The 27506-nt window shown below is 43.8% G+C and overlaps 1 long non-coding RNA gene across 1 annotated transcript; it reads left to right on the top strand.

The window, feature by feature from the left end:
• The first annotated feature begins 976 nt into the window (after window positions 1-976).
• LOC118354881 (uncharacterized) lies at window positions 977-18605 on the top strand. Its single transcript, XR_004816256.2, has 4 exons — window positions 977-1456; window positions 13961-14078; window positions 16168-16243; window positions 16590-18605. It is a non-coding gene; the product is annotated as an uncharacterized LOC118354881 (long non-coding RNA).
• The last annotated feature ends 8901 nt before the right edge of the window (window positions 18606-27506 follow it).

Raw genomic sequence — 27506 nt, forward strand, 5'->3', positions numbered from 1 at the left:
ATGGAGGTTTACAGAAGTTTTAAGCACAGAAATTAATTAATTGAGGGTTATAGGTCAGGGCCTCAAAGCCAAGTCTGTCTGACTATGAACTCATTATGCTGCTTCTCTAGGAATTATTTTGCAAACGTCCCCAAGAAGAGAAGGGACCCACCCAAGATCACACAGCTAGTAGGTACCAAAACTAGGATTCAAATCTATAGCTCTCCAATTCCAAAGCCATGCCCTCCCCATGACACCATGCTGTGCTCCCTGGTCCAGCCTCTAAAGTATCCCTTCCCTGAGCCTAGAGCCTGCTTTTGTCCCAACTCATTGGTTGATGGCCTGGAACCATGCCTGACATTTCTCATCTCCTTTCCCTGGGGGCTGTTTCTAGAGTCTGTTCTTGTCAATGGGACACCTGCTGTGCATGGACAGATCTTGCCCAAAGGTGACAAATCCCGGCTGGGTTCCAGAGAATGCAAAGAGAGAGTTCCCACTGCTGGTGCCACATCTACTTTTGAGAATGAGAAGCTAACTAACCTATCCTCTTGGTTGCTACATTGGGTCTTCAAAGTTACCCTGCTCCTAAGCTGACTTGGAAGAGGCCAAGACATCAGTGCCCCATCCCACCTTCTCCCACTTCCTCATCCTACTGCTCAGGTAGGCATGTTAAGAACCCATAATGCCTTGTACTCAAGACCCATGACAACCGTGCGCTGCTACTTTTTACTATGTTTGTTCATTTCCAGTTGTAAAAGCAACAGGCTCATTGTGTTATTTCCCACTGCTCTGACAAACCCGCCTCTCCGCAGCAGTGCTGTGGGAGCATAAAGGGAGTCAGAGTTGCAGATGAAGTATTACAACTGGCCTAAGTACAAATTAAAATTCCCCCAAGGTGTTCAAAGGATGCCACAACCGGATCAGTTTGCACATAAAGGCTCCCATTCAAATGGAGGGGTTCAATAGAGGAAGAGGCAGACTAAGAAAGAGAATATTTAAACACTTCCAATCATTTTCTCAGAAAGGCTTTCCACATCTCGTTGGAGGAGCGAGTCATCTTCCTGTGTGAAGTGTTCTAACTCACTTCCGGTGAGTAATGAAAGGGGCATTCAGGCCTGGACGCAGCCACCGTGCACGAGGTGGAGCCCACGGCGCTGCAACTTCCCCTTCAGAAAACAGAGGTGCCGCCTCTTGGGCCCCGTAGCTCGCAGGCCACCAAACAGCGGGGTTCCTGAGGGGCTTCTGCCCACAGCCTGCGCCAGCTCTCCGTCCAGTGTATCCGTGATGTCTGTGACTCACAGGGAGCTCACGCCGGAAGGCGTTTGCCGGTGCAGGCTCTGCTGCCTGAAATTCTCCAGCCCCAAGGCAGGTCTGTGGTACTGGCAGGCGGCAGGCGTGCACCAGAAAGCAGCAAGGATCCAGCCTTACCTCGGACTGCAGCAGCATAAAGAGCAAAAATCCAAACCAGCACAAGCAGGTGGGTGTGACGCATGGGCTCGTCTGTGCAGTAGGCTGGAAACCACACATGGTAGGTATGGTGGAGAGTGCAAATGCGTGCCCTACGTGCAGAAAGCTATGTGTTATCTAGGTCAAACGTGGCCCTTCCGAAGAGAAAAGATAGGAAAAGAACCCATTGCTCCGAAAACAAATCAAGCAGGACAATGAGAGACTTGGTGTGTCCGAAACCCCCATCCTACCTCTAAGTTGGACTAATCAGAAGGCCTTCAAATGATCCCCACAGACACAGCCTGCAAGGGGGGTGTTGGAGGTGTTGTCTCTTCTCCTTTACACAAACCGAACTTCAGAGAGGTTGAGCTGCCACAGACCACACCAGTAGTCAGAGGTCCAGTGGCATTTGAACCCACATCTCTCAGACTTCCGCACTCTTAGCTTCTTCAGAATTCATTTCCTTCTGATAGAAATTTTTTGAAACCACCTGTGGGCACTGCCATAGCTTGGAGCCAGACACACTCATGACACGGTGTTGAATGGAAGGGGGAAAAAAAGGAGAAAGAGGGCAGAAGTTCTAGATGTGTTGCTAACTATGTGACCCTGTCACCAATAACTTTAGTCACCTTAATGTTTAACTCTGTGATTGCCTTGAGAAGTTGTTCAGGGGAGGTTCTATGATGCCATCTCCCATACAGACCCTTAAAAATTAGAGTTTTCTCATTCATTCATCCTTTGTTTATTTATTCCACCACTCAGTAAACATGCATTGATTACTCAGTAACAAGCATTGGAGCAAAGGGATGAATAAGGCCCAGTCCCTGCCATCAAGGTAGTCATGGTCTGGTGGAGAAGAAAGGCCTCCAAAGGGAGTCATCCTGCAGTAAGATTGATGGGCGTCACAGGGAGAAAACGTTACAGCAGTAGGAACAGAACAACTAATTCTGCCCAAAGGGCTGGGGGAAATTACAGAGAAGGTGACAGTTGATCCAGGCTTTGAAGAACAAGTCATGATTAGCTAGGATGGGTGTGCTTCATGTCCTGTCCTGTCTAGGCACAGTCTGTGCCTTCACCCCAGGTGACGTGGACACCGCCATCTTGAATAAACAAGCAAACACATGGAAGGATGGTGTAGGGGTAGGAGAATCAGGCAGTCCTGGGTTGGAACTGGAGCCCTGCCACTTACTAGCTCTGCCCTAAGTCTAAGTCTCTATCATGGCAAACTTTTGAAGTGCTTCTCCTTTTTTCTTTTTTTGGCAGCTTTAAAAAAGAATCCTTTTCCGAACCTCCTTCTTCTCAATTGAAGGCCCTTCTACAAACATATGAAGTGCCTACCATTGCCAGGTAGTTGGCAGGTACTGGGTAGGGGAAGAGATGCAGAGGCAAGTGGGACAGTCCTTGTCCCCCTAGGAGCACAAATATTTTGGGAGGCATGGACACTGACAGCCATTCAGTAGACACAGTGGGATGTGCCCCACGGTGGTCCCTTCCAGCAGGACTATGGGGACACAGAGGAGGGGCAGTTAATGCTCAAGGCTCCATCCTCAAGCCATGGCCACTTCCTGAAGCTCCATTTGGGGTCCTCCAGGCTTGCGTGGCACGGTTGGGTGATTTATTGTAACATTTAGAGCTGGAGTGGAATTTTGAGATAATTTTACAAGTGGGAAAACTGAAGCCCAGGAAAGTGGAAAGCATGGGTAGCAAGGGACAGAATCTGATTCAGGACCCAGACCTCTGGGCTTCTGTGTCTTACTAATTTTCAGCAGTGATGAGATATGAATCTTCTGCCTCTTTTTATCCTCCCACCTGCCGCCATTCCCTGTGGTCTCAGTCAGCTGGGTGTAATAAGGCGGGACAGGTACTCGGAATAAATATAACATTTCTCAGTGGGATATTTGAAATTAGGGAAACCATTTTTGGACTCATTTCCAAAAGTTTCTCTAGCGAGGATGTTTATTTTTCGAGCCAAAGTATCAAGGATGAATTTGGTGCAGATGAATGTCTTTGGTGAAAGGTAGTAGATGGAAAACATCCTGGCATAGGGTGTTGGAAGCCCAGCTTCCAAGATCAGCTTTGCCAGTTGGTTGCCTTGGGGCCTCAGGCAGATCACTCTCCTCTCACGGCCTCCAGTGTCCCCTCAGCTGAAAAGATGGCTGAACCCATGAGATCCAAGACCTTGTCTACTGTGGTCTCTCCAGGGCCCACAGCCATGTACACAGTAGGGACTCAACACATGTTTCTTTTACAAGCAAAATACCTTCAAAGTCACCAGCATTCACTGAATAAGAGTCCATGAAATCATTTCCAAAATCTAAAGTTTGTCTCTGTTCATTTTTTCCCCTCTCTCTCAGAAGCATGGTTACCTCCCCACCTCCCCGTCTCTTAGCAACAACATGGAAGGGTTGACTGTTCTGAAGCACTTCTCAAGTTGCGTGACCTGGCAGCTGTGAATTATTCTGTGTACTCTAATATTATCGTTTCAGCATTGCTCCCCCTCCGCTGTCACTCCCCGGGCCTCCTGCTCAAAACCACCCGCTCAGCGCCTCACCTCACTTGTTGCTGAAAACACACCCTGATTCCACCTACCTTCACCCAGCTTGTTTGTTCAATTGTTCAGACACCAGAAAACTGGATGGAGCGATGTATTTTAGCAGGGGCACAAGAGCGCAGTGAGGCAAGGTAAACACTTTGCAATACTTGCAAATCCCAGATCTGAAACCCATTCAGATGTGAAAACCACATTTTTCTAGAGTCTTCCATTTGTTATTTTGTTGTACAATGGATTAAGCAAACAAACAAAAACTTTAAAACAAACAATAATGACTACCATTAATTGAGCACCTACTATGTGTCAAGCAACTGCACACACTCTTCCCTGCTTTATCTTCTCGAAAGTCCAAGGAGCACCCACTTTTACAAATGAGGGAACTGGAGCACAGAAATGCTGATGAACTTCTCAGGGTCACACAACTGGTGAATAAATGCTGCTGTGGCACTGAATCTGGATCTGCTATCTGATTCTCAAAACTAGGGTTATAAAATTGAGAATAATCTGAAAAATGTTGGCCCGCAAGAATGACCTAGCAAAAAGAGAACAGAATGGCAGTTATAGACCATCCAGTTCTTTCTCCACCCACTTTATTTCAACTCCTAAAACTGAAATAACTTGTTTTCTGTTGCTCCAATATAGAGAGCTGACTAAAAAAGGGCCTACGGAGGAGATGCCTAGCAATTATTAGGCCAAAGAAAGTTCAGGTTAGCCCTGGTAGTTTATAGATGAGAAACTGAAACTCAGAGAGTTGAAGAAGGCCACCCAAGTTCACCCATCTTAGCAGTAAGTAGCAAAGCCAGCCTTATGGCTATCAAATTCTATGCTGTGAGCGGCATCTGAGCACATGTGTGTGAGCCCACGGCTCAGAGGCCTAAATGAGATACTATCCCAAAAGTATCTGCCTGGCCTTGCCTTACACATACGTAAGTAGCTGCTGCTGACCCAAATCCTCTTTTGAACCTCAGTCTCTTTGTCAGTAAATGGGGTTGGCGAGGGCTCTCCACTCATACCTTTGTTAAGAAATTCCACTGAGTTCTGAGATGCAGCAGAGCTTTGTAGTCTTTGCTTCCCAAACACGAGCTCTAATCTTTTGGGGCCCTCAGGAAGGGCCTTTCATGTTCCTGCATGATTTCCCAGGTGGGTAACATTAGAATAAGGTTGTAGCCACTGCCCCGGGCTTCTTATGATTATGGATGATTATGAACCAAGAGAAAGAAAAGAAGACAGGAAAAATATTAGAACTTCTGTCCACATGTCTATTTTACCTTCTCGACCTTCTTCCCATCTTGGCACTAGCTTTGACATCACTGAAGCCATTGGCAAGGAAGACTGTTGGTTAGAAGGTCGTAGAGGAATTCGTGCAGGGTGGGCCAGCCTAGTTTAGAAGTCAGGTGCTGCCAGGTAGAGGGCTCAGAACATGGGAGGCAACGGCACCACATATGTCATGAGGCTTGAGGACTGTGGGTTCTCTCCATGTGCCTGAGCCTGGATTGCACACGAGGCAGTGAAAGCCAACAGAGGCCAGGGCGATTCCATTCTTGGTTCACCAGAGTTCCTATCACCTCCTCTTTCCTCTCTACCCTCTCTCGAGGCCCTCTTTGCAAGATGAAAACAAATCCTGACCTCGTGTCTTTGATCTTGCTTCCTCTAGACTCCAGATAGTCACCTTCTTTCTTACGGGTGACACCACCCCAAGTAGTGAGTTATGGGGGAGCAGGTCAAGGAAGTAGAGCCAGGTGGTGCAGAGAAATACTGCAAGGAGTCTGCCTGGGGGAGGATGGAAAGAGAAGGAAAGGTACTAGGGGGACAGCTGGGTTTAAGCTGGTCACACGCACGTGTATGTGTGTATGCGTGTGTTGAGACCGAAGCCCAATTACATGCCTTTGGGAAGAAGCCAATAGAAAAGAAAAGGCTGAAAGGACAGGGGCCAAGGCAATAGCACAGGGTTTCTGAGAAGGTGAGAAGGTGGCCCAGAGCTCAGAGGCAGTGATTGGCCTCACTCAGGAGGAGGGACCACTCTTCCATTGTGGTAGGAAGGGAGGAGGGTACCAAGGAGCAGAGGTAAGAGCACCAGTGTGCCCACTCTGGCAGACATGCCAGCAATCAGAGGTCAGTACTGTCTCTCCTTCTTCTGCGCACAGCTATGGCCTCTCGCCAAGTGCTGTCTCCAGCCTCTGTGTCTGTGAATTGCCATCCTTACCACAACCTGCAAGGCAGGCATTTCTAAAACCCCCATTTTATAGATTGCCCCACTGAATCTCAGAAAGCATGTGAAATTACCAAAGGTTGCACAACCAATATTATTAATGAAAATAGTGCTGACACAAATACAGCCCTTAGTCTGTGTCAGTCTTTATTCTGAGTACCTTTCTTCATTAACCTATTGAACCCTATGAGGTAGGTGCTATTACTCTCCTGACTTTACAGATGAAGAAACTAAGAAACTGGATGATTAGATTATTTGCCTAAGGACAAACACCTTTAAAAGCACTTGAACCCAGGGACACTTGGGTGGCTTAGTGGTTGAGCGTATGCCTTTGGCTTAGGTTGTGATCCTGGGGTCCTGGGATGAGTCCTGTATCTGGCTCCCTGCATGGAGCCTGCTTCTCCCTCTGCCTGTGTCTCTGCATCTCTCAGTGTCTCTCATGAATAAATAAATAAGATCTTAAAAAAAAAAAAAAGCACTTGATACCAGACTGTCTGCCTCCCAGGTTAGTATTTGGAACACTTCTGTCATTTTGGTCGTAGGAAACAAAGTGACACAGATCAAACTCATTTGTCTGATTCTAAGGGCCATACTTTGCTCACATGTCAAGGGATGAGGCTGCATAAAGGCAAATCAGCTTTGAGAGTTGAATGCTCTGTACCACGATCTAGTTAGGATGTCTAAGAACAAGTAATCAGTATCCCCAAAAGGCTTCCTTCTCCTTTGCTAAAACTAGTGGCAGGGCTCTCTCCTAAGTTCCCTAACAGCTGGGGTGTCTCTATAGTGGGGGCGAGCAGGTGGGGAAAAGTTAAAACATGGTACAAATTTAACTGATCAACAGCATCTGTCACATACACTCAAAGTGAGAAGTCTTCATTTCTTCAGGAAGTCATTTATGGTTCAGTAGTGCTGGTGGTCATGCCAGCATGAGGCTCATGGGAGAGAAAGCCCATGGCTCTTGCTCTCTAAGGAGCTTAGACACTGGGACTTGGAACAACCTCTTTTTTTTTTTTTTAAGATTGTATTTATTTATTCATGACAGACACACAGAGAGAGAGGCAGAGACAGACAGAGGGAGAAGCAGGCTCCATGCAGGGACCCTGACGTGGGACTCAATCCCGGGTCTCCAGGATCACACCCCCGGCTGAAGGTGGCACTAAACCGCTGGGCCACCGGGACTGCCCTGGAACAACCTCTTAAGCGGACAAGTCCCTCTTGGTGTGTGGCAATGTCGTCCAAAGGGTGTTGGAAACAGAGGGGGATGCTGTGTCTGCCCAGGGAAGGAACTGAGGCTCAAGTTTGACAGAGGAACCATCACTTTTAAGGAAAGAAGTTTGCCAGAAGAACAAGGGAAGTGAGGGCATGTGACTCAGGCTGAGAGGACACAGGTGCCAAGTCAGAAAAGCATGGAGAATATGTCACATTCTGGGGAAGTGTTGTTCAGTATGACTGCCCCAGAGATGCCAGCTGTGGGGGTGGGTGGGTGATGCAGCTGGAGAGGTAGGCAGGGGCCAGGTCCTGTTGCCATGGGTGCTGTACGCCATACACCTCAATGTAACCTCTAATCCTCGGGCACTGAGCGGGGCACTCGATGGGGTGAGCACTGGGTGTTATTCTATATGTTGGCAAATTGAACACCAATAAAAAATAAATTTATATAAAAAATAAAAATAAAAAATAAAAGAACAAAAATAAAAATGCAAAAATAAATGTTCTTTGCAAGAACAAAGAAAAAATAATAAAATAATAATAATAATAATAAACCTCTAATCCTTCCTACCACCCTGGGCAGCTGTGCTATGACTGCAGGTTTCCCCCAGCCAATAATGCTCCCAGATAGTTCAAAGCTCTGGTGGCTTGCTGCTGTGGTCCTGAGTGTAGTTCCCAGGAGAGGGGCTTGGTGCCCCTCTGGCTGTTAGGGCTGCAAAACCAATGCTGAATGCTATTTTTGCTTTTTGTCTCCCCCCCCCCCCATAAAAGTGAAAAATTCCTCTTTGGGTTTCTTTCAGTTAGCAGAAACAAGTACTAATGTAGGTCTTTCATGAAGGCAAGGTGGTGTAACACGAACTTTGGAAAAGCAAGGGATGCCTGTATTTCTAATTTACAGATAAGAAAACAGAGGCTCATAAGAATTAGCATGCCAGAGCTGATAAGATGCAGATCCAAGGTTTGAACTCAGGCTGGCCCGAGGCCAGAGCCTACACTCTTTCCACTCCACCACAATGAGTGCCTCAACTAGGCCTCTAAAGCTATCGCTCCCTATTATGTAACCAAAAAAATAAAAAATAAATAAATAAAAAGCCTTTCTTTCTATGGTGGCAGTGGCGATGTCTTCCAGAAACTAAGATTTGCTCCCTTTATAAATGAGGGGTCAGTGCATTTTTTCCCCCTGCTCATTAGAAAGGCCTGCTTCCTACCAGAATGAATAATGAGGTTGTAGCTGTCTGCATTCAGCCATAGGAAGACGCATAATTGTATTTCTTCCATGATGGAAGAACCAGCTGTGGCACTAATAAAAATGACTGCTTTTCAATTCTTTCAACAGAGTAAATAAAACTCCCTTGTGATGAACAGCAAATTGGTTTCCTACAGAGTTGTCACATCTGAAAGGGTGCAATGAGGGGGTTGGGAGAGAAGGTGGGGTGAGAGCTTAGCCAGTGGTTCTACTCAAGCAGCGTGCTTTCTCCAAGTATGCAATCCTAAGGTGCTCTAGGGAGGAGAGATATTTTTAACTCCTTTCAGGAAATTCCCAAGTCTGGCAAAATAATACACCAGTATCCTGGCATATCCCGGTGGAAAGGGGGTCTCACTTATTAACAACAGCAGTTCATGAGCCTTCCAAATTTGGGGCACCAATTCTTTTCCAATTTACGTATTCCACAGATATGTATTCAGTGCTGGCTAGTGGTTTATTCATTAATTGACTATTTATCGAGTGTCTACTATGTTCCGACACAGAGCTGTGCCTTGGGGAAGGGGCTCACAGTCTAACAGAGTGAGACACACGGTTTGTTACAATTCCTGCGGTAAGTCCTATAGACTGGAAATAAAAGCTGAGAATGTTTATAGTCTTTTCATTGTTTTGACAAATAGGATAGAAAAGCTGTTTTGGGGATCCTTGGGTGGCGCAGCAGTTTGGCGCCTGCCTTTGGCCCAGGGCGCGATCCTGAAGACCCGGGATCGAATCCCACGTCGGGCTCCCGGTGCATGGAGCCTGCTTCTCCCTCTGCCTGTGTCTCTGCGCCTCTCTCTCTCTCTGTGACTATCATAAATAAATAAAAATTTAAAAAAAAAAGTAAAAAAAAAAAAGAAAAGCTGTTTTGCCCATAGCTTTAAGCCAAAGAGTTACAAACCAAGTCTAATAAAAGAGTAAAGATAATGTAGTTGGAAACAATAACAGAGGGAGACGTGATTCTGAAATTTGCAAAAGATTGGTGGATAAGACAGGATTCCCATAGGAAACAGGTGGATGTCCAAATTAGGAGAGTTCGAGGAGAGTTTACTTACAAAGGAATCCTTTGTGTGCAAGGATGTGGGCAGGATGTAGGGGACCCCTGAGGCTGTGCAAGAACCCGGGAGTAGAAGAAGTGGTGCTGTTAGCACCGCAGATCCAAAAGAACAGGGAAGGACATTGGCTACAGGAACCTGGAAGGGAAGAGTTGTATAGGGAAGATCACCTTGAAAAGTGTAGTGATGGATAACTGAGGATCATAGCCAGGGTGACCACACAGAAGGTGTCAGAGAAATAAATTGCTAATCTCACTGTCCTCTGCCCCAAGATTTTTTCCATCTTGGGGTCAAGGAAGTCTTCCTGTAGTGGAGATAGTATCTGAGCTAGATCTTGACAGACGAATGGAAGTTTGCTAGTTGATGAAGCAAGGGGAAAAGTCTCTAGGCAGAAAAAATAGAGCAAAAGCAAGAAGGTGGGAGGTGTACAGAAAACAAATCCTGAGAGACCTTTTTGATAGGCTTAGAAGTTTGACTTTTGTAACCTGGGCACTGGTCAGCCATTGAATGATTTCTAAGCAGGTGAATCTCATGACCATATGTGCAATTATGAAAATCTTGTTGGCTGAAGCATGAGAGATGGGTGAGAGAGGGGTGCAGCTCGGAGAAGAGACAGGCTGGTGCAGTAAGTAGCAGATAAAGAAGGGAGCCGCAGTCTTGGAGATGGAGAGAAGGGAAGATTTTGAAATAGTTGAAAGAAGTAGAAATGGGGCAGCCCAGGTGGCCCAGCGGTTTAGTGCCACCTTCGGCCCGGGGTGTGACCCTGGAGACCTGGGATCGAATCCCACGTCGGGCTCCCTGCGTGGAGCCTGCTTCTCCCTCTGCCTGTGTCTCTGTCTCTCTCTGTGTGTGTCTCTCATGAATAAATAAATAAAATCTTAAAAAAAAAAAAAGAAGTAGAAATGATGGTTGATTGAATGGGAGAAGGGTGTGCAGGGGAGGCAGGCAGCCAGGCTGATTCTCAGCATTCCGGCTAGGGTGTCAGTGGACCACACCATTTGCCAGGACTTGGAAAGGAAAGAGGTAGCATAGGTTTGAGGAACAAAACTGAGATGGCTTTGTTCTGAGGCAGACTGAGTTCCCCATGCCTGCAGGACCTCTAGGTGGAGATGCCCACTGTGACTTGGGTAAGACTCTCAAGTTCAGAGCTGGACTGAGAGAGAGGTACAGGACACTGGAGCCCACTGGAGGTTAAGACACGGTAGCACACAGGAAGAGCACGGACAGAGGGAGGGGACTCACTGGCTGGGCCACCTCCATGCCCTCATTGCAGGATAAAAATGGGAGAGCCTCCTTCGCTGGGTTGTTGTGAGCAGTTGACAGAAGAGACACATGTGAAAGTGCCTGGTGCATAGCAGATCCTAAAAATACTTGCAGAAATAGAGAATAGGTACAAAATGCTAAGAAACTTGGTTTTATGCTGTGTTCAGAAAAGAAAGAGCAGCTGCTTTACAACAAACACCACAGTACTATCTCCCTGCCTATTTCCTTACACATCTGTCTCTTCTTGGTCCTTGGGCTGAAAGGGGATGGGAATTAGATCCCGGACGGACTTGTCTGTGTTTCACATTCCCTTACATATTTGAAAAACAATTAGCACATAATAGGTGTCCACTAAACATATAGATATGGCTAATTGATTGTCTGGTGGGGGAAAAAATGAGAAAAACCCCAAGCTATAGATAGTCCCAATTACCCTAGTACTTCTCTAAAACTCACAAACCGCTCACTCTCTGGGTCCTGTCCGTCTCCCACTGGAGAGACATGATTAATGTCCTTTCCCTGTTTGAGAGTGGTGGTCCAAAGATTAATGAAGCCAGAATCCCTTGGAGATAACTTGAGTAAGAAATGGGCCGTATTGTTGTCTCACTTTAATTAATTTGAAAATTATCCTATATTGTTCAAATGGCAACTGACTCATCAAAAGTGGGTGTTTGGAAGTGATAGATGGAAAGTCTGAGGATTTTCTCATTAATTAATTTGGCTGTGAAAATAAGCACTGGTCCACAATCCCCAGTGAAATCAAAACAGACCAAGAGGTAACCAAAGAAATCGGACTAGTGGGGAATGGTATAAGTTCTCCCCTCAGGCATAGACTCAGACTTTTAGCAGCCACGTAATAATTTTATATAGGTGACATGTACTATGTGATTTTCTGTGTTTTCCCAATTTTCTACAATGGGTACATGGTATCTTACAATAAAAAGTTAATTTTTAAAAAGTAAAATAAAAATATTTGTCATACATACATACCATATAGAATAAATACAGCACGTACAATTAGTACAATAATATAGAGTAAATTCTATATTTTTCTCTTTATCTATGTCTTGAGACTTTAATTAGTATTCCATAATATTATTTGCCCCCTTATTCCATTACTGCGTGAACCAGGGGCCTTCACTTGTAAGCAACAGAAACTGCATCTGGCTAATTAATAGATGCCAGGAAGGAGTTTTTTGGAAAATACAAGAGAATTCAAAATTTCAAAAGGAATGTGGGGAAATAGATTTAGAAAGACAGGAAGAGGAAGCGAGCTGCTCCAGGGGTTTTGCAGGAACTACACACCGGCTTGTCCAAGAGCCCCTGTGACGACCAGTGGCTCAAACCACTCACATGCTCGATTAGGAAGGGAAGTTCTGGACAGCTCAGTGAGGGCCATGTTTCTGCCACGCGAAGGGGGAATAGGGCACCTTGCTAAGTGTCCTGACCAGACTGTACCCAAAGGATGATTTACCCAAGCGAACTTTAATCCTAGCCCCATGGAGGTAGTATGGATGTTGGACAAACAAAAACAATAGATGCCCATCCCATGAAGTAATTGTTTCCCCTTCACCCAGAGTCTTTTTAGGTATAATTTCCATACAAGCAATAACGTTCAAATCAACCACTGATCCATTGCCGAACAGCTCTGACAGGTAATTATTCCCTGAGTGTGGATTCCACTTCTGTCTCCCTATATCAAAAGAGGGGTCAGACTGGCAGTTGGACTGGAAACAACTGGAACAGTTAGAGGATCAGTTGAGAAAGCTGGGGTGGGGAAGCTTGGCGGTGAGGAGACGACTCAGGTGAATGAGCTGTCATCACCACATTTCCAAAGGGCTGTCTGCTGCGTAGCAAAAGAATGAGTTCTAAAACAATCAATAGAGGCTCCAGGGAGGTAAGAATTGTCTCAACAAGCTGTAGAATTAAAACGGCCCCACTCTGGAAAGTAGGAAGCCCCCATTTCAAGGGGTTAGCAATTAGGAATTCCAGCGTGGGGTGGGCTTGGGTTATTTGATCGTTAAAGGATTCTTTGAACCCTGATAGTCTATGGTCCTTTCTTATTTGCAAACCTACTAAGTGTTGAGCTGAAGGGCTCCTTGTCTTTCAGTTACTCAGTCACATGCATACCTCAGGGCTCAGCTTCTCCTTTTTACTTGGTTTGCCAGCAAACCTGTATTTGTGGAAGAGTTCACCAGGCCACTACTCGCTCCTGCGAGAGGATGTTGGGATTTCCTCAGCTGAGCATGACAAGCAGAGACAGAGGAAAGGAACAAGAGACAGGTTCAGAGTAAGAACTCTAGAATTTAAACCTCAGCTTTGCCTACATACTTGGGACCTTAGGCAAGTCAATGGGCTTTGCAATTCTCATTTTATCCATACGTAAAGAGTGGATGATGAGAAGAGTAAAAGTAGCAATAACCTGCTTTACAGAGTTAATTTTTAAAAAAATGTAACTTGGCTTTTATCGAGTCTTAATGGTGTGTTAGATTATTTACATGGATTATTTGTTTCATTCATTGACTCATCCTGCCAACAATCCCATGATGTGTAGATTCCATTATTCCCACTTCACAGATAAGAAAACTGAGGTTTAGAGAGTTTAAATCATTTGCCTAAAAGATGGAGCTAAAATTAAAATCAACAGATCTAACCCCTTCAGCTGAGTACTTTATAATGCCAGACCACTGCTGTCACATGGGTGAGCACATATCATACTGGACTTAATAGACAATCTGGAACATGATAGGGACTCAGTAAATATTAACTTTCTGCTCATCATCCTTCTGATTTAATCTTCTAAAAATTCTAGTTAAAATTCATCTTTAAATGTTGTGCCCCTATGCTGCCTCAATCCTCCACCTGGTCACAAAATGGATGCAGGAGCTTCAAGTGTCAAATCAAGATACCACACACAGCACCTTTATTGTTCTTTTGCAGGAGCAAAGAAAAGCTTTTCCTAGAAAACTCCTCTCACATCTTATCTAACAGATTTGTGTCCACAGTCTCATCCCTAAACCAATCATTGGAAAACAAGGATGATTGAATAACCCCAAGGCCAACCAGTCCTACCCCTGGAGCTGGTCCAAAATCAGCCTCTTCTTGGAGAGTAAAGGGATGCAGGTAGGTTACCAGCTCTCCCCTCTACAGCCCTGTTATTCTGTTAAGAAAAAGAAGGCTCAGAGGGGTTTAATTAATCTATCCAAGGGCAAGGGCAGGGCTGGGAGGAAAGTGTATACCTAGGGTGGTTCTTTGGTAAGGAAGAGAGTTGGAGCTGTGGCAGGGTAAGGAAGGGATTTAGGACAGTGGTCCTGACCTGTGCTGCACCCTGGAGTGACACAAGCCACTTTAAACAGCACCGGTGACTGGATCCCAGCCCTAGGGATTCTGACTTGCTTGGTCTGGGAGGTGGTCTAGATATCAAGATTTGTAAAAGCACCCAGGACATTTTAATATGCAGCCAAGGTGACAGCCACTGATTTAGGAAAAGCACTAATGGAGCATAGAGGGCTTGAGGCCCAAAGGTATAGAGTAGAGTCTGCACTAAGTAACAGAGATCCTGTCTCTCTTGTTTCTCCTCAATAATTGCTTCCATTTACTGAGGACTCCCCCCATTTCAGGCATGGCTGCACCCCCAGTACTTGCCATCTAGTAGGCAGACAGTAATTGAAGGGATCACAGACGCTTTACTCATAGAATGAATAATTTTCATGCAACCTCCGCAAAGTAATAGTGCTTCCATTTTACAGATGAGGAAAAAAAGGCCCAGGCATTTTGAGGAACTAAGTCTTTTTAACTCTGCTCTCCAAGTCCTGTCCCATCTGCAGAAGAGATCAGGAGTCTGAGAAGCAAAACTGAGACTCTCCTCTCTCTTTCTGTTCTCTTCCACTTTGCATCTGACACTGTCTGGAACCTCCTTCTGGTCCCTCCCACCTGCTGGGGAGCACCAGCCTTCTGGGAGTCAAGGGCTGAAGCTTCCTCCCTAAGGCATGGGCCAGCATCAAGACCAATCTTCAGTTTTAAGAAACCCCATGGAAGCCTGATGTCTAACCTGGTCTTGACACCTCCTTGTGGTGTGAACTTGAGTACAGGCCTTCCGGTTTCTGGGCTTCATTTTCCTCACCTGTAGCATGAAGAGGTTGGACTAGAATCTGCAGGTCATAAACTCAAGTACTTTTGTGTCTGGATAGATGATGTAAACCCATGGGGCAGGCTGAATGGAGTCGAGGGAAGGAACAAAACTATGCCCTGTCCAAAAGGGTGGAATTTATTGAACTCCACTAATTGTCATCATGGTGACCTGTGGGCTCAGGGATATGAGAGTTTCTGATTTATTTTCAAAGAAATGCTAAGAAATCTTTATTTTTTTATTCAATCTCCTGCTTAAACTAATGTTCATCTAGTAATATAATTAATAATAATAATAATAATAATAATAATAATAATAATACAGGGGGAAAACCGTGAATGTGGACTGAATGTAGCCCACAGGCTATTTCTTTGTGACTTGTGGGCTAAATGGGCTGTAAGGCTCTAATCACATTCTGTGATTTCTAAATGAGGGGGACTGACCCAATATTAGAAAACACACATTGGCACTTCTGCACTAATTGAAAATTAGGGAAGTTGACCCAAATGGCATCTTTCCTATTTTCATTCCTGGTAGTTTGCTATGCATTTATTTCTGGGGTCCCAGATAAATTGTACCCCCTCCAAAATCTGAGGATCCCATTTGAAAGATCCCCTGCTTTATAGAGAAATAGTGCCCTCTGCTGGAAGAGTAGTGCAGAAAGCGGCCTTTGGGGCTGAGATCCTTTAACACTTGGAAAGAGTGGATTTGTTTGTTTTCACTTGAAATAGATTTCATGAAGAATAATAAATAAAATATAAACGCATATTTATGGATGGCTTGATGTATGTTAGGCATAAACTGGACTTTCATGTATCCATTTGGGAGTAATTACTCTTAATCTACGAAAAGGCCAGGATTCAAGAAAGGAAGAAAACATTTGTTACATCAAGTGACAGCAATCTGGAAAGCACAGACAAGGAGAGGAAATTGGAGTCTAGGTCTCCAGACTGCGTGCTGGAAAGTCAGAGCCTTTATAATAATGTATTGCAAATCTGTGGGTTTTAATAGTTACTTTCACTGCATCCTTTCAATAAATCCTCCCAATAACACTCCAAGGCAGGTATTATTTTCATTTGGCAGATAAGGAAAATGAAGCAAAGAGTCTGAGTGACCAGCTCAAGATTCCTTGGCAATGAAATGATGGAGACAAGCTTAGGTAAGTTGCTTAGCCTCCCTAAGCCTCAGTCCCCCTATTTGTAAGACATGGATGAAAATAGCAGCTATGTTTTCAACAAGGATGGAATGCAAATACATGTGTGAGGCACTTAACACCACACCTGGTACAGAGTGAGCCTGGTACCTAGCATTGGCTAGAACCACTGAAATGGTCAGAGTCCAGGTCTTTCAACTCCTGGTCCTATGCCTTTTCCACTATCTTACTTGGGTCTTGAATGGTCTAAATAGGGACCCCAGTGCTGCTGGAATTTATAACCATGGCCCAAAACCCTAAAAATATAGCCCAGTTGTTTTTTTTTTTTTAACATAAGTGGCTTTGTCTACAGGTATTAAGATCTTGAGCTGCATTATAAAGACAGATTTTTCTAAATGAGGGAAGTTACAGTTCCTGGGACTATTGTGCAGATCGCTGACTCTACATTCAAGTAGGAGCACTGCCACATTGGATGGTATCCAAAAGAAAGTGGTGTGGGATCCAGGAACCACATCAGAGAAGACTTGTTGAAGGAACTGCTGATATTTGGCCTGAAGAAGACAAGACTCGTGGACCATATTCATTCATTCACTCATTCACTTGTTCATTCATTCTACATTTATTAAGTACTTGCTATATGTGACATGCTGCAGATACAGCCAGCAGCCAAACAGACAGAATTTCTGGTCTCATGAACCCAAATCCAGAGAGGATTCACATGCAGTAATAAAGGGTGTCATGCGAAGAATTAGCTTTCTGTTGAGTGAACCAGGACCAGGGCCAGAAGAGGAATATACCTAGGCAGAACTCTTTAGGTGCAGGTGAGGGGGCAGAGATGGCTGGCTCAAATGCATGAACCCCTTGTATTTTAAGTCTAGAAGGCTACTGGGAAGCTATGAGAGGGGATCCAAGAAGGGGCCAGGTTGGGCCAGGGCTTAGCAGCTTTAGTTCCCTTCAAACCAAGGCACTGTGGATGCACCAAGGCTGCAGACCAGGCTGCTCTGGAAAGGCCCTCAGAAGTTGCCACTTAACTGGTGGAAGAGAAAAACAAGGACCTGAAGCTCCTTGGTCTTTGGTTTCCTTTCTTGAGCCTCCATGTTCTCGATGCTTCGGTGATACTATGGCCCTTTCTCTCCCCACCACCGAGAATTCTTTTCAACAGTGTCCCTCCGCAGAGGATAAGGGAATTAGCAGCAAAATATTTTAGAACAGGATTCAGATTTTTCGAAAACCCATTATAAAAAAAAATTCATTTCAATTGTAGCTGATTCTGAAGCAAAACACAAGCAATAAGGCTGAGGAAACAAAAATCACCCTAAGATAATCATGGCTAAGAATATTTCCTTCTATTTTGTCTTTGTTTAGGATTTTGTTTTATTTTTTAAGTACATATGATCACACCAAATTCTGCTTTTTCACTTAGGATTGTTCAAAACAAGTCTGTCGTGAAAATTATGATAAGCTCTTCATTACAATCATATATTGACTTATATAATTATATTATTATTATGTAACATTATATTAAGTAAATAGACCATAGTTTACTTATTCATTGGCCATTCCCAATCTTTGATACTATTTGGTACAACGTAGAAGACCATACATGATACCAGTGTTGGGGAATAAAGGAGGGAATGGTGTGCTGTGGGGAGGAAAGAGGTTAGCACTGGGTGGGGAGTGTATGGTCACTGATTAGAAAAAGAATGGAGCAAGTGACATAGACTTAAAGACCTGTAGATGTTTCCCGGTTAGACCAGTGAGGAAAGCACATTTTCAGTGACTGAGAGGTCCTCTGCAGGGGTCAATGCCAGGTTCCCACTACCAGGGACTAGCTGGGTGACCATGGAAAAGTAACTTCTCTGAGCCTCATTCTCCTACCTGTGTTTCACAGTGTGGCTGAGAGAATTACTTCAAATTGGTAGAGAGGAGGATCAAATTGAGATAACATGTGCAAAGCGCTTCATGCCATGCCTGATTCTCAGCATGCGCCCAACACCGGCCAGCTGTGCCAGATTGTCTTTTGGCAACTCAGGGCCATTTTTGCCCTTCTAAGTTCTCCTTATAACATGGGGGTTGGAAGCCTAGCAACTATGTCTTATAAAATTCCTACTCCCAGAATGTGTTAGTTTACTAGGGCTGTCCAAACAGCCATAACAAAGTACCCCAGGCTGGGTGCTTTAAACAACAGAAATTTAGGGGCACCTGGGTGGCTCAGTGGTTGAGAATCTGCCTCTGCTTAGGGCATGATCCTGGGGTTCTGGGATTGAGTCCCGCATTGGGCTCCCCACAGGCTCCTCTGCCTGTGTCTCTGCCTCTCTCTGTGTCTCTCATGAATAAATAAATAAAATCTTCAAAGAAAAAAAAAAAAGAACAACAGAAATTTATTTCCTCAAAGTCCTGGAAGCTGAAAGACTGAACTCAAGGTATCAGTAGAGTTGGCTTCTTCCAAGGCCTCTGTTCTTGGCTTGTGGATGGCCACCTTCTCACTGTGTCTTCACATGGCCTTCCCTGTGTGTGTGTGTGTGTGTGTCCTAATGTCTTCTTATAAAAGGACACCAATCATATTGGATTAAATTAGCACCCGTGAGACCTCATTTTATGTTAATTATAATTCCTCTTTAAAGACCCTATCTCCAAATACAGCCACATTCTGAGGTAATGGAAGTTAGGACCTCAGCAAGTGATTTGGATGGGTGTTGGTGTCATAGCTTAGCCTGAAACATAGATTCTGAATTAGAGGCGTAGCTGCAATATTTGAAAGTCAGAAAAGAAGCAAAGCCATTGTCTTAGTCTTTGGCAGATGATAGACACAAGGTTTTTCTAGTGCCTGCAGCTTCTAGGCATCCTCTTGAAAATCACCCACTTTGCTGTTGCAGACAAATTAGGGATATTTTCCTGCAATTCTTGTACTTCCTGCTGCCATGAACACTGGCAGTGGTTTTCCCAACCTTTTTCTCCCAGATCTTCTAACAGAGCTTTGCAAGCATCTAATTTCCTGTGTAAAATGCTTTCCTGTTTGAGATACCTACAGTAGTTTTTGATTCTGACTGAACCCTGAAGACTACAGTAGCTATCATTTTCAGTGGTGTGGGATAGTTGGTGAGTAGAGTTGCAAGAGACCCATTGTAGAAAACAGGGTGGCAAGCCACAAATTAAAAGATCCTGGAAAAATCAAGGATAGGACACTTGGAATTTATCCTATGGTCTAAGACATTATAGACTTCTTGCTAAAACATCCCTAATGGCAGAAAAGAATACAATTTTACTCTAATGGGTTCTGACAGCAGCTGCTACAAGAAAATTCTCTGAAGTGTTCTCAGGTCACCCAAACTTCTTGATCTATAATATATTCATTTGTTTTCATGTAAGGTAACATTTGTAATTATTAGCCATCAAGTAAAGTGAACATTCTAGAGTGATGCTGTTTATCCTACGATTTCGAGCACTGTCTGGACCGCATCACAAACCACAGTTTGAGAAGCAGAGCCCAAGGCAATATGGAAACACTGAATGGTTTTGAGGAACAAAGTAAAATGGCAATTGCTTTTCTGAATGATCTCTGGGCTGCTGTGCAGAGGGTGGAAGGAGACAAGATGTATGCAGGGAGATCTACTAGAAGGCTATCGGAATAATCCAGGTAAAAAATGATGAGACATTGAAGTAAGACTCCGGCAGTGAGAAAGAAAGACAGGAGCCAATACAGGTGACTAAGAGAATTTGAGTGGTCATTTTCATCAGAATAAACAGGTTGAATCAGCAGACCACCAAGATCCATCCCAAGCCAAAGATGTAAGTGTAGGTACAGAGGCATGGGGGAAGGGAGGTGCCAAAGGCTCACAGGGAAATCTCTTGGGTGGTACCACCTACCCGACACCTTGACTCTACCCCTTGGGGGCTGCTGAGAGGGGGCTGGCCAGGGCCAGGGGAGGCAGAGCCTATACTTTGGGCTAGTATTGTGATTTATTTCCTTTTATCTTTATATTATGTGCTTGCCTTTAATCTATCATAAATATTCATGGTTTATTTCACTCAAAGGCCAGCTTCATTCAAAAAAGACTTTTGCTGCTAGGTTGCCAATGAGACAAAATTCTGTACACTTGTTTTAAAGAAGAAGAAATTCTAGATATAAGGAGCAGTGATATTTTGACAAAGGTTTCTAGTAATTTCTAATTCTAATTCGATTCTAAGTCTAATTGTTACCTGTCATATAGGAGGCACTCAATACACATCTGTTGAATTACCAAATGAATGAATATATGGCAAGTGACACATGTCAGTGCATTCAAACACTTCTGATAGCAAGTATTCCCTTACATGATTTGTGTAACCTTACATTGTCTTGGCAGTTCAGCCCACAGTCCAGGGCCTTGTTCATACATGTGCTGTTCCCTCTGCTTATATGCCCCTTGCCTCTTAATCCATCTGGAAAAATGTCTTTTCATTTGTCACTACTCAGCTTAATTGCCAGAGAAGAGCATAGCTACATAAGATGAACACAGGCATTCAGAGTCATACGGAACTGGGTTCAAATCCAGACTCTCCTACATAGAGTGGGAGGGTATATCAAGAGTCTTTTCTCATAAACATTTGGTCTAGTAGATGATAAGTAGAACAAAAAAGAAAAATTATTTCACCAAATCTAGCCATCGTTTTCCATGGCTATGAACCATTTTTCTGCAGGCAGTCCAAGCTGGTAATAGCACCAAGTTTCATGTTTAGCTTTGCTGAATGTCTCAAACTGCCACCCACATGGAAACATGTCATAGGTTGGATAGCAAATACATTTGATGGCACAAAAAAATCTCAGCTATATGCAGGATTTACCAGAACTTTAACTCCATCCAATTTCTGGATTTTGTCTAGGTCAAACATGTTCACCAAGCTTGTGCATCACTGTGCTGGAGGAGTCCGTATTTAGAGTAGACCAAAGCTGAGTAGCAAGACTCAGAAAATTTGAAAACTCTCATTATTCACATTCTGTTATTCAGAGATCAGTGAGGAGTTCATACCAAGACTGGCAAACCAGTTGAAAGGGTGGAACTTCCCATCATTCCACCAAACCCACACCTTCTCCTTGTGCGAGAGTCAATCTGGTTGATGCACCAAATATGGCTCATGGTGCATTTCACTCATTGTCAATCTCTTGGCCTTTGAGTTCACAGATGTGTTGAGCTGCCATCTTTACTCTCAAGCCTGTTTTCCAGAAGAAACCCTGAAATAGCTGAATTTTTTTTTGTCATGGCACATCTAAAGGATTAAATAAAATAAAATGTGCTTAACGGGCAGAAAGCTATGGGCACCTTGAAGCAAACTTCAAAATGATACTAAACCTGCTTATATACAATTTGACTTTCACATTGCAAACTTAGCATCAATAAGATCATCCTGTACTACAAAACAACTTTTGAGATACACTAGATTTCGGTCCTTAGGCAAGCCTCCTAATTTTCCTTAGCTTCAGTTTCCTCATTATAAATTGCGAGTAATAATTCCTACTGTGAGACCTCAGTGGGGTATATTAACACACTTGGCACACAATAGATGTTCAATAAACAATGTCTATAATTAGCATCCCAAAATTCTACCTTTTGCAGAGTATGCTTTCTTTTTTGGTACCACGTATACAGAATGTCCTCACCTATAAAGTGGACAAATTGATACCAGATTCATAGAATTATTAGGGCTAAATTAGATGAGACACATAAAATTACAATCTCATCATGATTCCCATTTGCATTATCCTAAAATCAAATGTGCTTCCATTAGCGTTCTAATCGCTTTGTAAGTGTTCATTACATGTCTATGTTGTTCACACAGCTACACATTCTTTGAGTTTCTCATGTGTGTCTTGGAGGAGGATGGGTGAATAATACGTGTTGGGTATCTACCACAGGCCAGGCCTATATGGGGTGTTTTTGATACACTGTCTCCTTGGTTCTTTCCTCAGTCTCTGTAAGGAGATGTTGGATCCCACCACTAGGTGAGAATACTGATGTTATGAAGGTCAAGCCCCTAAGACCAGGTGTGATGCCATGCTCTTCACATCTCTCTGTAGCCTGACTGAGACCAAAGCAGGCATTCAATAAATGCGGAATAATGTTCCTGTGAATGATGAGGCCCCTGAACCAAGGTTGAATGTTCACTAAGGCTCAGCACTTAAGAGCAAGTACTTGGGCCAAATTGCCTTGGTTCTTCCACTTTCCAGCTTTCTGACTTTTGACAGGTTTTTAACCACTCTGTGCCTTAGTTTAAAACAATTGCAAAGTAGAAATCATAATAGTATCTATCTCTTCTTATTGTTTGTTTTGAGGATGAAACAAAATAGTATATGTAGATTGTTTCATACAGTGCCTGGCATAGAGTAAGTGCTCTATAAATGTCTCTCTTAAATAATCAGTCTCAGAGCCCCTGAGTGGCACTGTTGGAGACACTCAGGAAGCTACCCCATGAGCTGTGGTAGGCCAGGGCCTCAGGAGCCTGCAGAAACTTGGATGCTGTTGCTGAGGGGAAGTGAGGCCCATTTCCAGCTGCAATGGCCTCACAGCTAACAAAGGGACAGTGTTCATTTCCTTCAAAAGTTGTTTTGCTCTCTTTCCAAGGCTTTAGGGCAACTGCTGCTTCAATAGGAAGCTCTCTGAAGCAGTGAGGCAATAGTCACTCATCCTAGGAGGTGATTCACACACCAGAGTGTGTGGTCCACAAATGGTGTGGGGGTGGTACCTCTTGGGGAGAGACTGACATGCCCCTAAATGAGTTGTTTGTGATCACAGGCTGCTCACGAGCAGATATGGGAACAGATGAGCCAATTAAGTTCTCGTTGTGTCCTCTCCACACTCCTTCAGGAGGGGGGCACATGTTGCTCGAAAAGATGCTTAACTTGTGCATGAGAAGTGTTCTTGCCTGCATCCCCCAGGCCTCTCCCAAATGAAGGCCAGTGAAGACAGAATGGGGAACTGGAGGTTTGGATGGTTTCAAGACTCGTGCTGTTCACTTGGCGGTAAAATGAGAGAATTCCTGAAAAGCTGACTGGAGAGAGATTTTGGAGCTGAGCATAATTCCAGTGGGGTGAGAGTCTTGTCCCTAAATTTTACTCAATGATAAAAATTTTATCAAGATTAAAAAAAAACAATTAGCCTATTATTTGTTTCTTCCAAAGGACTGTGCATGTTCTAGGGGTACTATGAATCTTATTCTGTATCTATCACAGCCAAGAGGACTGCATTGGCAGTGCCAGAATGCTTGGATGAATCAGAGCTCTGGGCAGCTGTGGAACCTCTCAGTGCCTCAGTTCCCTGACCTGTAATATGGGAACCTACCTGAAAGGGTTGTAAACATTAATCAACCTAAAGCAGTGCTGCTCAAAGTGGGATCCACCCTCCAGAGCTCATCTACAAACTTACCAGTCCTTTGCCAGTTAGGAAAGTAAGAGTAACCTTTTGAGAAATTTTATCCCAATTGCTCATTATAGCAACAGTTTATTATATTTTACAGAAGTATCAGTTTGTAGTAGATGAAACATTTTTTAACTGTCTCTTCATCACAGTTTGAGAACTACTAATGGTGTCTATCTTAAAATGTAGGTGTGTTGCAGTATCCATATCATTTTGTTATGAATATCTTCCTTTGACTTCTCCTCTCTGCTTATCATTGAGTTTTATGGGTCGGTAGTATGATTTCCATTTCAGGATTTTTAAAAAGTTATTTAAAATGTTTATTATCAAAAGTGGGCGTCCTAGTGTTAAGAACCACTGATATAAAATTTTAGTAAACACAAGGACTTTGGATTTGATTTCAAGACAGAGTGAGAGACTTAGGGTTCTAAGTGGGAACCCTGGCAACATGGTGAGGAAGGGCCTTCTATGAAATCTCACCCTTCAGCAATGTAATACCATGGTAGGCCCTCCTCCTTGGCTCTGCTGTTGGAAAAGCCCTCTTGATGAGCCTGGGTTGAAAGTAGTCTTTCCCACTCTATAATACATTTCGTAAGATAGAATATGGGCTTTGCTCAATATCAACTCATTAATTTTAGACAAGAGCAAATACTAGGCCAGGGAAACTGTCATTAAAGTGATTATTTTAAAACCTACCAATGTGGAGCACCTGGGTGGCCCAGTCAATTGTGCAGCTGACTCTTGATTTTGCTCAGGTCATGATCTCAGAGTTATAAGATGGAGCCTTGTGTTGGGCTCTGCGCTCAGCAGGGAGTCTGCTTGAGGATCCTCTCCTTCTCCCTCTGCACCCCCCCCCCCATGCTCACACTCTCTTTCTGTCTCTCTCAAAATAAATACATAAATCATAAGAGAGAGAGAGAGAGAGAGAGAGAAAATCTACCAGCTCATGGGCATTTAAGGTGCCCTCAATTTTCACCCCCATAAAATGAGAGGTTCAAAATAGGTGTATGATAGTGTAGTGTAGCAGAAGGAGCAACAACTTTGGAATCAGGCATAACTAGGTTTGATCTTTCACTCTGCTGCCTATAGATCAACAGATCACTTAATCTCTCTGGGCCTCAGTTTCCTCACTAGTAAAATGGAGATAGTAAAACTTGCCTTGTAGGATCTTTGTGAAAATGAGCAGATACTTGCTGGTGTGCCCCTGACATAGAGTATTTCAATCATTGTTAGCTGCCATCTCCCTACTTTCATGTTTCCATGAAGGAACTTCTGACAAATAAAAATTAAAGATGATCACAAATATCTTGCCATTCTCACTGAGAGGTGGAGTCTAGTTCCTCACCCCTTGAATCTGAGCTAGGCTGGGTTACTTGTTTAACCATAAAATGTACCAGAAGTCATGTTCTAGGACCTGCAAAGCTAGGTCATGGGAAACCTTGCAGTTTTCACCTAGGGTTCTTTGAAAATTTGTCATGGGGGAAGCTACCTGCCATGTAAGGATCTGATTACTCTGTCCTCTATGCTTTGAGGAAGCCCAAGCTACAAAAGTAGAGAGGGCAGTGGGGGAGAGATATTCCAGCTGGCCAGTCATCCAGCCCAGGTGCCAGACATGAATGAAGAAGCCTTTTTTTTTTTTTTTTTAAGATTTTATTTATTTATTCATGAGAGACACACACACACACACAGAGAGAGATTGAGAGAGAGAGAGAGAGAGAAAGGCAGAGACACAGGCAGAGGGAGAAGCAGGCATCCACGCAGGGATCCTGATGTGGGATTCGATCCCAGGACTCCAGGATCATGCCCTGGGCTGAAGGCAGGTGCTAAACCGCAGAGCCATCCAGAGATCCCCCTGAAGAAGCCTTTAGATTACTCCAATGCCAGCCTCCAAAAATAGCCATGTGAAGGACCCTAAGCCAGAACCACCTGACTGAGACTGTCAATAGACAAAACTGTAAGAAAAAAACACTGCAGTGTGGAGTGGTTTATAAGCCACAGTAGACAGCCAGAACATTCTGCTAGAGTAAAATTTCTAGTCTTTCTACCCCGTACTAACTTATGAGTGATTGATGGTTTGCCAATAGTTTAAACTCCATTAGCTCACAATCCTGTATGGGCCAGGAGTAAGGTATTCAAGGTTGCTGTTTCCACATGGCCTGCCTTTGTTTCCCATTTCGTGATCTGTGAACATTCTCCTCCTTCTCCTCTGTGACACGTGTGGCTCTTCTGGGGGTAGGTGGGGAGGAGGCTACTTGCCTCAATGATCTTGCCTGCAACTGGGTAGGTAAGTAAGAGAAAGCCTACTTCATGTTGAGGTGACTTTCCCCAGTCTAGATCTGATATTTTGAACTCCTTCTCTTTGACCGAACTGGTTAAAAACCAATAGTGGGGAATGTTGGGACTGGCACCTCAGAGAGACCCCAATGTCCCTTCTAATTCTGACATTGTGTAAAGCAAATGGTTAGATATTAGGCAGGTTCCTAACCTGCCTTGCTGATATGGAACTCTTGCACACATTGCTAATAATGTGTTTAATTTCCTCAAAATAACAAACAAGCTAAAGCAATTATACTTTTGGTTAGTCAGTTTCTGGTTTTCTCTTGACACTTTTGATGGTTTGCTTACATTACTTCTCACAAAGATCACGACAAAAACTTTCTACCAAAGCCAAGCTGATAAACAGAGCCCTGGAGACTGCCATCATATCCTGTACATGACTCAAACATGACTTCTAATTTCCTTAGTCCCTGGGAAGACGACAGTGTGCATCTGCTATATTAAATTCTGTTGGGCCTTCATTGTTTTTTTCTTTTAGTTATTGTTGTATTGCTTCCAATCATTTCTTCTTATTCAGGACATAGAAGGAGAATGAAGATTCTGTTAAGGTAACAAATATAGGTGTTTTTCTGCCCCCTCTCCACGACAATGCTAATCCATCCACTCATCTAAGCACCCAGTCATTCATTCAGCATGTCTTTATCGGGAGCCTTCTCTGAACTGAGGCCTGTGCTGAACCCTGGACATTTAAGTGTAAGTGAGATACTTGCAGGCCCTTTCCTCAAAGGGAGTACCTCTAGTGACAGAGCATTTCAGCAGATCATTGCAATGCTGCCTAATGAGTGTCCCAACAAGGAAATACATGTACACATACACATTCTTCTGAGGGAAGAAGGCAGAGGCATTGAGGACACCAGCCTCTGATACCCGTGTCCTCTTAATATTCAAGTTTAAGCACAAAATTTGAACACTTTTTGTGATTCTGCCCATGGATGAATTTCACCATTGCATTTTGTGTCCTTCGTGGATCTTATTTACAAAATCTTAGGCAACAGAATTGCTAGAGGTGGAAAATCGGTCTCTAATAACTGATTATTATTAGCATAGTGACTACAATATATATTATCTTAGTGAAGCCTCACCACAACCCTGTGAAGAGGCCTAGCATCTCTGTTGCATAGAGACCTCTAGAGCTTAAGGAACATGCCTAAGCTGACACAGCCAGTGAATGGCAGAAACAAGCCATGAAAAGAGGTTTGTATGAGTCCAATTCCATCATCTATCGTATTGTGCGATAGAAAAATATCTACAGAAAGAGCAACTCCACCCCTCACACTGTATCATTAAAAAATAATAAAACTCTTATTGGGGAAACAACGACAAAGAGCAGTAGGAAGGATGTTAGTGGTCCAATAATATTAAGATATATAAAGCAGGTGTTATGGGCTGAATGTTTGTGTCTCCCCCCAAATTCTCAAGTTGAAGTCCTAGCCCCCAATATGATGGTATTTGAGGTGGAGCCTTTAGAGAGCAATTAGGTTTATATGAGGTCAGGAGGATGGGACCCTTGTAATGGGATTAATATCTTTGTGAGATAAGGG

This window comes from Canis lupus, chromosome 5 (genome assembly GCF_003254725.2).
Source record: "Canis lupus dingo isolate Sandy chromosome 5, ASM325472v2, whole genome shotgun sequence".
NCBI lineage: Eukaryota > Metazoa > Chordata > Mammalia > Carnivora > Canidae > Canis > Canis lupus.